We start from the raw sequence: 16990 nt of genomic DNA on the forward strand, positions 1-16990 counted from the left end.
CTGCTCTACATTCTTTTTATACTCGCTGAGAGAAAGAGAAAAGGAGAGATAGAGGGTTCAGAGGGCTGCCCTCGGGTGTACACACACACACCACACACACACATACACACAGAGATATACACACAGGTTATCTCAACTCCCATGCTGCTTTATTTGCTTTATTCACACAGCCTGCCATATTGCTTGACTGACGCAACAAGGCAGCACGAAGACAAGGCAATTTTCTAACTTTTCTTTAAAGGTACTGCATGAAAAAATCTGAAATAATACTGATGATTGCAAAAGCAAGACAGGAAAATGACAAGAGCCAGGCAGCTATTTCTTAAGATATGACTGCCAGGATGTAAATTATTCAAAGGTCCTCTGACCCACACAAGAAAACACTTAAAGAAACCAAACATTTGTACGTAATTTGAATCATAGATTTCCAGCTGCGCAGTGACAACCCTGAAACAATTTTCTCAACAATCAACACAGCGTCTCACGGCACCACTTGAGAAAACTTTTACTTTTCCCACTCGCGTCTGATTTAAAGTTCTGATGAATCGCTGCTCCCCGTCACAATCTGCAGCCTGCTCATTACCATTCAGGGTCATGCCAGAGTCCTGAGACGTCCCACAAGCCTGCACGGACAGAGCAGGAAGCACCCTCCACAGGTCACCCATCTGTGACACGGCTGAGACAGTCACACCCACGCTCACAATTTAGAGTCAACCCACTTTACAGTGGGAGGACTCTGGAGAACTAAGTGCTAATTCAGATTCACAGCCTGCAGGATCTAATTGGCCGGAGATGCCTTTCCAGCACCGGAGGACCAATTGTGAGCTGGCTCTGGCCCACATATGGCTGCCACCTTTGGCCTGGCTTTGGGGGATGGGCACACGTCCACACAGTCTGAGCATAAACACTTCAGTGTTGATGACAGATTCACTTTCCTTGTGTCTCATTCAAGCACACATTTTCTTTGTTTAACCAAAGGTTTTGCAGCTGCTGAGCTGCATATTCAGGCTGCTCTCATGCACTGATCGTACCTATACCAGTGACAAGTAATGCACCAGTAATGTTCTGGAAGAGGGATCCTGCGTCAGTCGCTCTTCCTGAGGTTTGTACCATTTTTACCCTGTTGAGGGGGTTATTTGGGAAGTTTTCCCCGTGAGGGTCCAAGGACAGAGGGATGTCATATGCTGTAAAGCCTCTGAGGCAAATTGTGATTTTGGGCTTTATGAATAAAACTGAACCATAATTCATGTATAACCCACATAATCGGGGAGGCTGTGCTCATGTGACTGACTGGAGTAAAAAGGAGGTAGTTTAAAGAGCAAAAGTTGGTGTACGGATGCAGGTTGGGGTGGTGGATGGGTCAAACAACACAGGACTTTCCCCCAGGAGACTGAAGATTGGGATCGTTAGAAACCAAGTCAATTTTTAGTTTTTTAAAGTTCTTCTTCACCTTATTTCTTTTCCTAAACATTTCTTTTACATGAAATTCATAACGCGATGACACCATTTGTGGGGCGCTAATTTGTAGGACAAATTATGAACCACTGTGTGAGGATATGTTGAAACTGAAATTAGATGTTAAAGGTGAAAGATATTGTTTGAACTACAGAGCACAACCATGACATAGCTGTCAATAGGGATGGGAACCGAAAGCTGGTCCCTGTTGAGAACCGGCTCCCAGTGTTTCGATTCCTCGGAATCATTTGCCAATTTTGCAAGCGACTCCCTTAATGATGTCACAACACAACTTGCGTAAGCTACGCTGCGCGGCATTGTTTTGATTCTACAGGCAACTTGGCGCCCAGGCGACTGGAACGCTAAAGAGTTTGGTTGTATTTCACGAAAAAAGATGACAACAGGGCAACTTGCAATGCTTGCAAAGCGTCTATTTCATCAAAGGGGGGAAATACCAGAAATATGCAGAAACATTTGTACACACAAATGTCACGTTTTCGATCCGCTCCGGAGTGGTCATAAAGTGAGTGAATCTCAACCCAGCAGCTGCGGCAGCAGTGGAGTTACTACTAACGTTAACGTTAGCACGTGAAGGTAAAACTCCCCCTGACACTGTCTATCATACCATTTGCTCCATTGTATAACCTGCTATTACTAACTGTTACATGAATCCCTTCTCATGCATTACATTTAGATGACCATGATGAGAGACCGAGTCTGACTGGCTCAGAGGCTGGTATTCGCTCTGGCTCATGTCCACCTCTAGCTTCTCCTTTCACCGAAGCAGGGAAGAGTAAAATGACCCAGACCAGGATAGACGAATGTCACCGAGCAGTGCCTAGGTTTGTGGTGAAAGGCTTGCACCCATTTGCCAAGGTAGATGCCCCTGACCTGAGAATGTCAAAGTTGCATGTTTTCCTCTAACCAGAATCATTCTCTTTCATTCATCCCCATGATATATTTTAGATATAGATTTTAAGATATAAAACAAAGTAAATGCTAATCGACCTGTTTGTTCTCCTTTCTTCCCAAATGAGAATCAATAAGAGAATCGATAAAGAACCGAATCGTTAAGCAGAATCGAAAATCGGAATTGTAAAAATCTGATCAATTCATATCCCTAGCTACTTATTTTTCCTTCTTTTTTTCTGGAAAGGATTATAAAGGAAACAAACACGTTTCAGTGTGTTCACTTTCAATGTAGCTCAAATCTGATTTAAGAATTAAATCAGCATTTCTAGATAAAAACTAAGACAGTGCGGCAAAGGAGACACCAGCACACCAATGCCTATTTATTGGTGCTCAAAATGCAAATAAAATGATAAAGAGTGAATAAAAACAGCAGCAAAAGTTTCAGTCCTTGACTTTCATCAGTGCTACTGACACTCAGAGGCCGTTTACACGTACACGGTGATTTTGATAAACGGAGACATCTTCCTTCGTTTGTGCCCTTCGTTTACACGCAAACGGAGATTTCTCCTCTGAAAACGAGTCTTTCTAAAAACTCCGGCCAGAGTGGAGATTTTGGAAAACTCCGGTTGCGCGTTTGCATGTAAACTGAGATAAACGCAGATAAACGGAGTTATAGGCAGCCCACGTCACAGTATGCGCCAGAACTTGCGCCTGTGTAAAAAGTGCGACCTATGTTGCTATGGTGACAATGGATACATGGAAGGCTTGAGCTTCTCGTTACACTGCCACCTACAGGTTTGGCATGCTCTTGTGTATATATACACGGGTAAGTGTAAACGAAGATCTTTTTGAAAACGGAGACGGTGAAATGTCCGTTTATGAAAATAGCCGGCAACGTGTAAACGGCCTCTCAGTGTGTCACAGAACAGATATAGACACAGACTGAGTCCTACCAGGTGTGATGAATCAATCACCTGGTGCCACTAATTAGATGAGAGCAGCTCTGAGGAGCAGAAGCCTGACGACCAAATCACAGTGACCTGTCATATGAGCACTACTCTATTCACACCATCCTCAGACACCAATATATGATGGCAGAACATAGGACTACACAAATGTACAAAAACACAACAGTCCATTTCATCACGTTTCCTTTCGGCAAAATGCTCTGAGTGAATTTGAGTTCCCTCTGGTAAACAGTTATACAGTGTATGTGTCTGGGGCTTTTATTGTGAAAGGTAAGAACGTATGGATTGGATGTGTGTGTTTAAGGAGTAATAAATTTTGCTGTCTTGATTCAGATTACCAAGCCTCTGTGTTGTTTGACAGCCCAGTCGCCAGAAGAAAATGATGGCATTATACATGTCTGAAAAGCACAGATACATTTTCATGTTTCATAAGTATAATATCAGCATGCCTAAAGTGACGTAGTGCATGAGCTGCCTTTGTCTTTGGGAGGGGGAGGGGATGGTCGATGGCGTGTCACCAAGGCGAGATGACTGCATAGCTGCAGAGCACTGTTCAAGACATACAGAAAACAAAACTGGTCATGTTTTAGTCATTACTGTTTCCATCTGCGTTTTAAGACACAAGCGTGGGTGTTTTGTAGCAGCCCGTGTGGGGCGATGCCACAAAACGCAGTTGACTTTTCCTGCTGCCTTTCCTTCTAGGATTGTGTCCCTCAAATGTATTTTAAGCCAAAACATGATCTTTTCCTAACCATAGGGAAATGGTATTTGTACCCAAACATAACAACACATATAAAAAAATGTTGTTGAATTGAGTTTAAACGTATCTGCTTCATAATAATGTGCAAATGTAACATATTCATGGTTTGCAGTCCTCCTCCAGGTAATGTGGAGCCTCAAACATGTAATTTCCTGCCTTCTGGTGAATTTTTCTGCATCAATTTAAAGTTGAAATGTATTTATTTATGAAAAGGAAAACAAAAAACAACAGGCAGCAGACTAGCTTACTTGTTGTTGAGCTCAATTATGGGTGATGGCTGAAATTAAACTGGCTGTACTGAGATGTTTTTATAATGGTTTCATTTCGCTACAGTGACAAACAGCAGCAAACACTATCGTCACCAGGCTGTCCATGAAGGCAGATCAGGGAGACGTGGATGTTTCTCAGCAGGGCGCTCGAATTGTGTTTGTCACCTGTGGTGGCTCTGACAGGGGAGGTTAAAGAGGGAGTGAGGCAGGGGCTCGACTCAAATGCAGTTACCGGACACACAACACACTTTAAATTGAGAATGGATGCTATGAGCCAAATTTAAAAACTAAAATGTGAAATGATTAAAAGAAATAGAAAAGAAATAGTATGAGTATGATGGTCCTCCCTGGGTGTCCTTGTTGTGGGTCTTCAGATGGCTGAAGAGGCCAATTCTGGAGCCACAAACTGTCTTGCAGTGTGGGCATGGATGTTGGGTGCTGGCGGTGGGATGTGTGGGGGCCTGCTTGGTGGAGAGCCTCTCCTTCCTTTGCTGCTGCTTGATTCTGGCAGCCTGTTGGAGATGTTCTTCATGGAAAGTGGCACGATGGAGTTTCCCCAACAGGAGGACGCCTGTGCGTGACTTCTTTTAACGCGGGGAGACTTTTGCACAGACAGCCACCACACCGACCTTGACAGAGGCAGGCCTGTTTTCAACAGCATGGACTCCATGACGCTGGAAGCCCCCCTCTGCTGCAGCCTTCTTCCACCATCACAGCCGTTTTGGTAGTCCATGCGTTACCCTGACACCATCCTCCGCCTGCTCTGCTGATAATCTGCACATAAATAATTTATGTGCCCAATCAGTGCACTCATCTTTTCACATGTATGCGGACGATACGATCCTGTATTCTTGTGCTCCTACGCTTGGTGCTGCAATCTCTAATCTACAATCTGATTTTGTTGTATTGCAGCATGTGCTTATCGATTTTAAATTGCTTTTAAATGGGAGCAAGACAAAGGCTATGCTGTTCGTACCAAATAAGACTGTACTCTCCAAGCCTCCTAGGTGTATTTTAACTCTTGATGGTACCAGTATTGAGTATGTTGATATGTACAAGTATCTTGGTATCTGGCTGGACGTGAATTTTAACTTTAAGCAGCACATTGATTTGTTGTCAAAGAAGTTTTCTTTATAGGTTAAAATCCTGTTTTTCTTTGCCCTCACGCAAGCGGCTGGTAGCGAGCTTATTTTTATCTCAGCTTGACTATGGTGACACAGTGTACAGATTTGCTTGCCCAACTGTCTTGGCAAAACTTGACCCGCTGTATCATGCTGCATTGAGATTCATTTCAAATTCTGCTTTTAGGACTCACCATTGTGCATTGTACACTCTAGTGGGCTGGTCCTCACTCACTATGCACAGGATTCAGCACTGGTATAATTTGATTTATAAGGCCTTGTTGGGCACTTTGCCTGCGTACATTAAAACGAAATTTGTCCTGGCTCAAGACTCCCACAACCTCAGATCCAGCACCTGGTTGCGTTGCATCGTGCCCTCAGTACGGACTGAGGCTGGTCGTAGGAGTCTGTCCTATTTTGGCCCTCGGTCATGGAATGACCTCCAAACGCGACTCAAGTTGGCCTCTTTAGTCTCTTTGGAGAGCTTTAAGCACAATACTGCTGAGCTTTTGACCACTGTTTGCTCCTGCCATGGTGTTTAGTTTGCTTTGATCGTCTGCTGCTGTCTTTTATTGTTTTTGTTTTTTATGTGATCATTCCTTGTGCTTGTTGATGGTAGTCCTTTTCCTCTTTATCACATCTCCTATGACTGTGTTCTGTATATATGTGTTTGTTTTTATTTGTTGCTCTTCGACATGTAACGCTCCCGCCTCTTGGCCAGGTCACCACTGTAAAAGAGATTTGATCTCAGTTGGTTTTATTTGGTTAAATAAAGGTTAAATAAAATAAATGTTGGGGTCTATCTTGAGTCGCACTTCGTATGGCACCTCCTTCTCAAGCTTACTGCCATGGGTGACCCTACCAGGAGCTCGGCTCCGGACAGTATTGCTCTTGGGATCTGAGGGCAAAAGGGCAGGCGCTTGAGCACCATCTGGGGTCTATCTGTACACGTGCCTGCTCCTAAGTATAGGTGCAACATGATTGGTTGATGCCTGAAAGTTTAGAAAGATCACCCTTGACTTAGAAACGTGTTAACATGAACAAAGACATGCTAAATTTCCTCCGCATCCTGGTTTTGGGTCAGTGTGTATAAACATAATTCAGTTCAACTTTATTTGGACCATTAGATGAAACACAAGCGTTTGATTTTTACACAAATGTCACACGCTGCGGCATTTTCATTTATGTCTGAGAATAATATTCATTCAGTCGATTTATTTATGCCAATAGGGACCCCCCAGTCCCAGGGTACCAATCATGACTGTATACAGCTTAACGGGAATAAAACCTCAGTCGGATTATCATCAGCGGCTGAGACTCTGGAGCCAATGATAAAACATGAACCAAAAATATGGGGAAAAGAGACTGAGAGACATGGAGCGTGTGGGGACATGTCTTTACGCCAGCGCTCACTTCAAACCTTGTCAACATGCATTACTGATCGCGGAAAAGAGGAACATTTCTCACACACACACACTCGCGTACAGAATTTACACTAAATGCAAATATAAGAATGACAGTAAATCCTTGAGAGGAGGAGGAGGAGGAGGAGGAGGATGGAAAAGAGAGGAGGAGGAAGAGGAGTAAGGGAAGAACGAGGCGGCGTAGAAGAAGAAAAAGATGAAGAATGACTCAATGTGTTCTCTCTGTGACTCATCACACTGGATGGCAGATCCCGCTGTGGGATCCAATCAAAGGCTGCAAAACCAAAATAAGCACGGTTGTCACAGAAAAACAGGATTTTCCTGCATCAACGCTCCGTGACAGCTGTCAATATCAAGAGAGAGGAGGAGGAGGAGGAGAGAAGGTGTAGGATTTGGTGAAAGGAGGGAAGGACAGACGGTTGGAGACTGTTCCTGTTCGCTGATGCTATGGGACAGCTGTCAATAAAAAGGAGAGAGACGGAGAAACAGGGATGACTTCAGGGAAGGAAGGGAGTGGGGAGCGGTAACATGACAAAGACAAAGTGTCAGTTACTGGGAGGCAAGAGAGAAAGTGGTGAAAGACAAAGAGGGGAAGAGAAAGAAAATGACAAAGTAGAGAAAGTCTGTGAAACATAGTGCTGCTGTTGTCACTGTCAGCGAGTGAGAAGTGAGGACGACAGCGAGGGAGTGACGGTTTTTGTCAGACAGTGCCAGTTTTCGGTTCTAACTGCAGCAAGCGCTCGCTCTGCTCTGCAAACAGGCAATAACAGGAGAGAAGTGCACCCCAACAAAGTGCAGAGAGGAGAGGCGACGTATCAGAGAGATGTTTCTGTGTCAGTTCTGTGGTTTGCTAACTCGTTCGTCCTCTAAAGAACAAAACTTAGTGGCAACTGGTCACTTTTTTAAAGTTCACTTTCCTGAAGGTGTGCACTCAGTTGGAAAGCAGCACTGGATGACTGTTATTCTGTCTCTAGTGTTTCAAAAGCTTTTCGAGGTCATTCAATAAAGTCAAAATATCTGTCAGTCAACAAATAACAGAAAGTGTTAAGTGATTTTTTTTTTTTTGCCACTTGGAAGCTGAGGAACTCCACAACACCCCAGAGACGTAGGCTACACCCCAGACCTGTCACCTTAGAAAGTTGCTGACAGCGTTGAGCATCTTACTTTCAAAATGTAATATATTACATATTACTAGTTACACTCATTTAAAGGATTAAGTTGGAAGCAAACACCAGGCTCCAGGGTGACTCACGCTATAGGGACTTTTTAAGAGAGCCAATCAGCGCCTGTTTTCAATCAGGAAGCTGAAGAGCTTCGGTGTTAGCCAGCACATACTTGAAATAGCGTACAGACGCCTGGTTGAAAGTATCTTATTATTTAACATTTCAGCATGGTGCGGCAGAAATATAATTGATAGTGTTGTACGCAGGAAGGCCAAACATATACTTGCCGATGCCTCAAATCCTTTACACTGAAAGTTTGATCTGCTCCCATCTGTGCGTACATTCAGGGTCCCAAGAACCGGTTGGAACATATATAAGAGGTCCTCTCTTCCCTATGCCATACAGGGACATATACCGCTGCGACAGGTGATGCCGAACTCACTGACAAAGCAGAGGTATTTGATGACTTCAGAATGAGAACAGCCTGGTCTGCCATCCACCCTGACTACCTCACTGTGAATCCAGCATGGGACATAAATGTTTCATTTATTCAAAGAGACGTCTCTGAACATCACAACCTCATTATGATCCAATTTAGTTATATGTAATACCGAGGAGAGAGGGGTGGGACTATACAGTAAGTGTGCCATGAAACCAAAAAGCTATATGAGGCTAAAATGCTCAGTAGAGCTGCTTTGTTTGCAGCCCAGTCACCAGAAGACAACGTTGGCATTGTACGTTTCTGCAACCACACGTTACATTTGTACATTTCACACGTGTCACATCAGCATAGTTAGATTAAATGTATATGAGTTGAGGTTTTTGTCAGGAGGAGAGGATGATGGGTGGCCTGACACGCTGACACGGGGAGAACATGTCAGAGCACCTGTAGGAAACCCATGCTGACACAGGGAGAACATGTCAGAGCACTTGGAGGAAACCCACGCTGACACGGGGAGAACATGTCAGAGCACTTGGAGGAAACCCACGCTGACACAGGGAGAACATGTCGGAGCACCTGGAGGAAACCCACGCTGACACGGGGAGAACATGTGGGAGCACCTGGAGGAAACCCACGCTGACACGGGGAGAACATGTCAGAGCACCTGGAGGAAACCCACGCTGACACAGGGAGAAAATGTCAGAGCACCTGGAGGAAACCCACGCTGACACAGGGAGAAAATGTCAGAGCACCTGGAGGAAACCCACGCTGACACGGGTAGAACATGTCAGAGCACCTGGAGGAAACCCACGCTGACACAGAACAAACACAGACAAACTCCTCACAGAAGGGCTCCCCCACCTCGGGTCAAACCCTCTTGCTGTGAAGTGACAATGCTAACTACTGTTCCACTGTGCCACTATATATTTGCCACATTTATTGATCGATATTGATAATGATAGTGGAGCCTTCACGTTTAGTAGCATCTGTGATATTTGCTATTAGTTTTGGTCAAACAAACGACTGCTTTGGCAGAAACACAGAATTTAACGTACCACAGAAAGACAAACAGTCGATACTAAATTTGGAAGACATGTCACTCAGCATCTGCTGTTTTTACATCCATGATTGATGAGTCATCTCAATGGTTGTCACAGACCTGAACAGAAAAGTGAAACAAAACTGCGTGTGAAGAGTCCAGCTCTCTGAACTCTGAATGTATCCAACCAGCATTTTGCCAGTGTCCTGTCAGTGGGACAGTAAAGCAGATTGATTTGGAGCCTGGTCCTGGCCTGAGTCTTGCATAACATATTACAATGCAGTGCTGTGCCGACCACCTCCAACACCACATCCCCACCCTCCCTACACCCCCCAACCCCTTAACATCCCCTCTCTGTCTCTCTCTGGGGATGAGAGCCTTCATTTTAATAAAAGCTGTGGCAGCACTACTGGAAGTCCACAGAGAGAGACGGAGAGGGTTTAGTTGGGTCTGGATAAACCTGCAGAAACTGGGTCACCTCCCATGACCCTCCATGTGCACATTTCAAAGCATGCAGACCAAAGTATACACACATGAAACACACATGTATATAAACCCAGGTGGTTTCTTTATCTTCACCTTGAGCAGAACATGTTTATCGATTAATTTAGGTGATAGAAGGGGGCGGCAGATCTCATCATATCCACCACACCTCATCATCTTCCTATTATCAACATGTTTCACTCAGCTCGACTAATGAGAATGCATTTGTACGTCTCCATTAAGTCAACACAGAGTATAATGAGCAACGGAAAAGAAGAGCAGCTATTCAGTATCATGCAGGGCGGCTGTCTACCAAACAGTGTGTTTGTCTCTGTCTGAGTTTGGAGAGGAAGCATTGGTGTGTGTGCGGCTACATGTGAAACTGCACGTGTCGTAAATGTGTGTTTACAGTCTAAATTACCCCAAGATCCAATTAAATTGATTGCAATCCATTTAGCAGTCCATGTGTGGAGTTGATCACATTTAACAGAGGAGGCCTGTCTAATCAACACTTTGTTAACAGGAATGAAATCTCAGTTGTGATTGGACTCGTAGCTCTTTTTATCATCTCTTCCCTGAACTGTGTGGAGGTTTCTGGCTCCATCGCAAGGAACAGCATCACAACACAGAGGAGCAGCTGCTGCCTGCAGTAACCTTGAAAGTCATGACCCGGTGAAATCATTCATGTAAGACAGCAACAGGAAGGCGGCTGTGGCTCAGGAGGTGCACCGATCAGCCAAAACTTTAAAACCACTGGCAGGTGAAGTGAATAACATTGATCATCTTGTTGCAGTGCAGTGTTCTGCTGGGGAACATTTGGTCCTCGCATTCATGTGGATGCTACTTGACACACTCCACCCACAGGAACACTACGACAGACAAAATAAACCCCCTCATGGCAGCAGCACTTGTCGATGGTAGTGGCCCCCCAGCAGGACAATGCACCACGCCACACCACGAAAACTCCTCATCAATGACCCCAGGAACAGGACAAAGGTGTCGTCTTTGCCTACAAATACCCCAGATCCCAATCTAATCAAATATTTGTGGGACATGCTGTTAACCCAGAGGTACCCCTGATCCATGGTGGGTCCACCTTGGACCAGACTTGGCTCTGGAGGGTGTCCTACAGTGTCTGGCACCAGGGTGTTGGCTTCAGATCTTTTGAGTCCCGTGGGTTGGGAGGTGGGGCACCAGCACATCTTGCAGATGTTTGATCAGACCAGGATCTGGGGACTTTGGAGCCAGGTCGACACCTTGAGGTCTCTGTTCCTCAGGCCATTCCTGAGCAGTATTTGTGGTGTGAAATGGCACATTGTCCTGCTGGGGGGCCACTGCTACTGGGGAGTGCCGTTGCTATGAGGGATTGTACCTGGTCTGCACTGGTGTTTAGGTGGGTGGAGTGTGTCAGGTGGTACCCACATTAATGTGAGAGCCCAAGATTTTCCAACAGAACATTACATTGTTACGAGATGATCAATGTTTCACCTGTCAGTGATTTTAAAGTAATGTACTGATTGCGAGGTTGGTGGTTGAACCTCAGGCCCTGGTCTACATATCAAGTGTTAATGGGAAAGATAGTGAACCCCGAATCTCTCCTGATGGCGTGAGAGTGCGTGAGTTAAGCCCCTTTTCCACCAAACTCTTTCAGTCCAGTCCCTTTAGAACCAGCAGTAACCCTTCAGACATGGTACCTAGACCCTCGGTGTGTTCAGACAGTCCTCTTAAATGTGGGCGGGGTTGTTGTCACTCACTGCTCCGTCCAGCACTCGCTGTATTTCCTCATCAGCGGTGACACAGATGGAAGTCTGCACCTGGTTTATCGTCCACAGAACGAGGCTGCACGCCCACATTTTCACAACAAAATAGAACAGGCTGCAGTGAGAGTCTCTCTCCATGGGATATTTAAAAATAGCAGCTTTGTGCATTTAGTCCTTCTCAGGCAAGCTCAGGGGTTTAGTGTTGCTGTAGCCCACAGGAAGTGAGGATTAGAATCGATGCAGTTTATATAATCAGGTCGAAATTAATATGTAACAATTACTTAATATTTATTGATTAATATATATTTTTTACAGATGTGCATATTTGATGGATTCAGTGAGGACGGGGAGCTCTGGTGTTTGGTGATGAGATGTGATAGTAAGGCACTCATTTGCTGTTGGGACACTGGGGCGTTATGTTCAACTTTGGAGTGGCAACACCTGGAAAATTCAGTGCACCAACCTGGTGTAGTGTTTGGCTTAATATCAAACTGGTTTTAAATTTTGACTGCAGCCAAACCCTAGTGTAAAGTGTATGAACAGGTGCATGGTGCCTGCAGTTTAAGGCACTTGGGGCTGTCACTAAGGTCAGAAAAATGTTATATAAATGCAGTCCATTAAACATAGTTACACCAGTGTTCATTTTGACAGCTGTTTTAGATTTTAGTCTTACCCCAGTTTCCACATACTCTGTCCCTGGCGCATTCACGCAGCTCAGATTGCACCAAACTGGAAACGGAACGCACACAGCATCTGGTAAATTTCAAAATACAACACAATGCGCGGACTACAGATTGTAAACTCTCAATTTTTTAAAAATCACGTCACATCCTGTCGCACAAGTTGTCAGTCAGTGCGAGGGTCCGTGGACGAGGAGTAGCTCATAGTTGAAGTGGAAACCGTAGTATTTTGTATGACACCACACATCCTTTCTACAAGGATACAAACCGAAAGGAGAAGACCTGGTGTTAAATTGCAGGAGTTTTGGGAGTGAATGGTGCTTTTTATCGCGTGATTTCACAGTTTCCACGTGTGAGCTTGCAGCTCTGCTACATGGTGCGGCGCTCCAGAAACACATCCAGTAGGCGAGGGTATGCGCCATCGGTCGCTCCAGCGCGGTGCACATGGAGTATGTGGAAACTGGGGGTTGGTCTTGAGATGAAAATGTTTACTAGTTTTAGTCACAATTTAGTCATTTTTATCTTTCTTAGTTTTAGTCGATGAAAATTCAAAACGTTTCAGCCAACTTTTAGTCATTATGTTTTCTATATGTGTTTCATCTTTAATCCAGTGAGGTTAATTCATGTTTTAGAAATCAGGATCAAGGTGACAGGGTGTATAAAATAATGTGTGTGTCATGTCTCCAGCAGTGTGTGACAGGTGTAAGGGCTGATTTACGAGCACACGCTTACTGATCATCATTTGAAAAGCTCAACATCTCTCTGTTTATGCTCTCAACAAATAACTAATGTGAGCCAACTAGGATTTGTCCCCAGGTTCATTGTAAACTCTGACTTATCCATGTGACTGTTAAGAAGCAGAAACACAACCTGGAGAGAAGAGTTACAACACACATCAGGTCTGTTTGTGAGGACTTGAAGCTTGACCTGAAACGTACTTTGAAATTTGAGATTTGTCTTGGACTTGTCTCAAAACACTCACAAATATCTTCTGTATTAAGCGAGACACATTCAAGCTTCCTCACAAATACTTCAATGACAAAGACCTGAACGTCACTCCCCCTTTAGAAACCCTCTGCTGACATATATCCTGCAGTTCATGGCTGGGATTAGTCTGGTAGCAGAAAGATGCATTGATGGAGGAGAGTTCAGTTTGCAGCCGAGATTTCAAACACAGTGAGGAAGAAGACGACCCTGACAGATATGTCTTTGTGTCTGAGTATTGTGCTGTCGAGGTGATCAGGGATTAAGATGAAAAACAACCACAAACACAGGAAAAAGAAAGAGAGTCAACAGACAGAGGAACATTGGCACAATTCTCCCGCATCACTTTCTGTCTCGTCTTTGCTCTTCCACCTCCCACCAAACGAGCTGCACTGAAACCCTCCAAACATTTTTCATGTCGGATTTCATAGGAAACAAGTTGAGAGGATGGAGTGCACACTGTGTATACATGTGTGTGCGTGTGTGAGATGGAGAGATCATGTGTGCATGTGAGAGGCACAGCACTGCTGGTTAGAAATAACAGAATGTGCCCTGAGAGCTCCTTCATCCTGAGGCATGTGTCTAGTTAGGGCAATTCTTCTTCTGATTGACTCTGGAGGTGGTGTACACACGGCTGTGTGTGTGTGTGTGTGTGTGTGTGTGTGCACTTATTTATTCCAGCCTTCTTCAATTGACTCCGCAGGTGATGGCGCACGCTGTGAGTGTGAATATCACTCTGTGTGTGTGTGTGACCTATTTTCCAGCCATTTCCCTGTTTTTGAATGTTTTGTCAGGTGCACAGCAGCAATATAAACTGGTTTAATAGCTGCTGCTGCTGAAGTGACAGCCTCTCTTCTACCGTTGGGTGTCTCTATTTCTCTCCCGTTCTCTGTCTCCGTCTCTATTTTCCTCTCTTTACCTTAGTTGGTCCTGCTCCTCCTCGATCTCCTCCTGCCTGCCTCTCTGTTCGGCTGTATCAATTCTTTCCTCTTGGCTGTCTGCCTCACTCTCAGTTTCACTTTTCACTCTAAAGAAATCCATTGCCATAGCTGTCACACAGAGGGAAAGAGAGGTCTATAAAATGCTGCATTTCAGGACATCTTAATTGGACAACTTGGCTCTATAATTACATATACTGACATTTATTCAACAACAGCTAACCATAATGTTTATGATTGGTGAGTTTAAAGTCAGCTTTCTCTTACCTGTATTCTTGAATTGATTCTGTTAAATTAATGTCCCAAAGCTCAATTGTCACAAATCTATCGGAATATCACCGACAGCTGCTGTCAAAAATACTTTCAGTATATAAATGTTCCCTTATTGTTGTTATTGGGTTTCCCGAAGACCATACACCTCCCAGTAATAAGATGTCTTAGCTTTTACTTCCCCACTGACAGGAGGCCATCCTCTTCTTCATCGGGAGTCAACAAAAGCTCCCTCAACACTAAATGGCTCAGTGATGTCATGTCCTTTCTAAAGCTAACGAAGCTTAAATATTCCAGAGAAGTATATCAGATAGGGCGGCACGGTGGTGTGGTGGTTAGCACTCTTGCCTCACAGCAAGAGTGTTGCCAGTTCGATCGGTGTGGGAGCCCTTCTGTGCGGAGTTTGCATGTTCTCCCCGTGTCAGCGTGGGTTCTCTCCGGGCACTCCAGCTTCCTCCCACAGTCCAAAGACATGCAGATTGGGGGTTAATTGATAACTCTAAATTGTCCGTAGGTGTGAATGTGAGCGTGAATGGTTGTTTGTCTCTATGTGTGATAGTTTGTCTCTATGTGTGATAGTCTGGCAACCTGTCCAGGGTGTACCCTGCCTCTCGCCCGATGTCAGCTGGGATAGGCTCTAGCCCCCCTGTGACCCTCAAGAGGATGGAGCGGTTAGAAGATGAATGAATGAATTAAGGTATATCACATAAGTTTTACAATAAGTGGCGGTCTTTCTTTAACTCTCTTCAATCCTTGTCTCCTGACTGCTGTAACCCTTAATAAAAATATAAATTAAAAAACAAAGTGAACACCGGCCAGTGGTTGTTGGATCCATCCACCACTCCTTCCACCCACCCTACTCAGACTTCTGCAGCCTTAACTCTTGTTGTTGTCCCACCGTGTTTCCCCCTGACACCACTGGGCACCATTAAACAATAACAGCGACCGACCGCGTATCATGACGATGTGAAAGGACTGCTTTTTTTGTCCGTGTCTGATGCTGGAAGTCACTCACCAAGCGTTGGATTTCGATGACATTGGAGTGAGACTTTGTGTCGCTCTTTATATCATGGATGTTGTCAGTGGTGTTACAAACTGCAGCTGACGTTGGCTGTATCATACCACCATGAAAAATGCCTCTCTGCTTCTGTGTCTGACGCCGACATCCACTGACAAAGCACAGTATTTGAGGACTTGGGGTGTTGCTCACTGCCTCTAACACAGGAATTCCACTGGATGCGTGTCCGTTGTGGAACAGCTGCGCTGGTTATCCGCTGCGTGCTCCGCCGTCCGTCAGCACTCACTGGCTGCGTTTGCTGTGCGGAGTCACGAGGACCCACGAGATCTCGCGAATTCACGCATAATCGCGCGATATAACAAGATGTAGTTTCTATAAACAGAACCACAAAACCAGAGGAGTAGTAGGAAGACATCTGGGTGCACCTCCATGATTAACATCTCCTCATCCATGGTGTCAACGGGGTGAAATGACGTCTGAAAACCTCTGACCTGTTGACTTCAGGCCTGTTGGCCCTCCACCCATTATGACGTTTTCAAGGTGTAGTGCAGGGAAATATGATCCGCCGTGAAGACTGTGTATTTTATTTTGAAAATTAACCGGATGTTTTATTTTGTTTCTGTGCACGACTTCCTGCCCCGCATGATCTGCTCTGTGCTGAACTGCAGCGTTGTAAAAAGCAAAAATAGAAGTCCTGCGTATCTGTTGCGGAGGGCTCCAGAGCGCCGCAGCTGTGACGGAGCCGGTGGAAGCACACACATTGACTAGAATTGAAACGTATCGGCTCCGCTGCTGTTCTGGAGTGCAGACGCAACCAACACGCATCTGGTGGAATTTGGGGTTAAAACTGATGCATCTTGTGCGTATCATACAGTCACAAAAAGTGCGCCTGTGCATCAGGCTATGACGCCAAGATTCATGACAAATCGCTGGTATCTGACGAGTTGGAAGTGAGAAGGTGTTTTTCTCTCTTGATGCAGATGTGTGTGTCGCACAGGTCAAACATTCTTGGCTGCTTCCAGGTCAAACGTCTCTAAAGGCTCTTGACAGGTGCAAAAAATGCAGAACCACTCACCTGCTGTCTCATGGCCTTTTCACACCTGTCACACTTTAAAAAATAAATACGCCTTCTAGTTGTGTGAATCACCTTTACACACAGACTCCAAAACTTTAATCCATCAGTAAGGTTTTGGGAACAGGATCCTCCCAAATAAGCAGATTTCTCAGAACAAGATGGGTCATAGCTGTATGAGCCATTAATCAGAGATTACAGGTTAATTTCATATTGGCAAATGTTGGATATT

Source organism: Epinephelus lanceolatus, chromosome 17 (assembly GCF_041903045.1).
Source record: "Epinephelus lanceolatus isolate andai-2023 chromosome 17, ASM4190304v1, whole genome shotgun sequence".
NCBI classification, from domain to species: Eukaryota; Metazoa; Chordata; class Actinopteri; order Perciformes; family Serranidae; genus Epinephelus; species Epinephelus lanceolatus.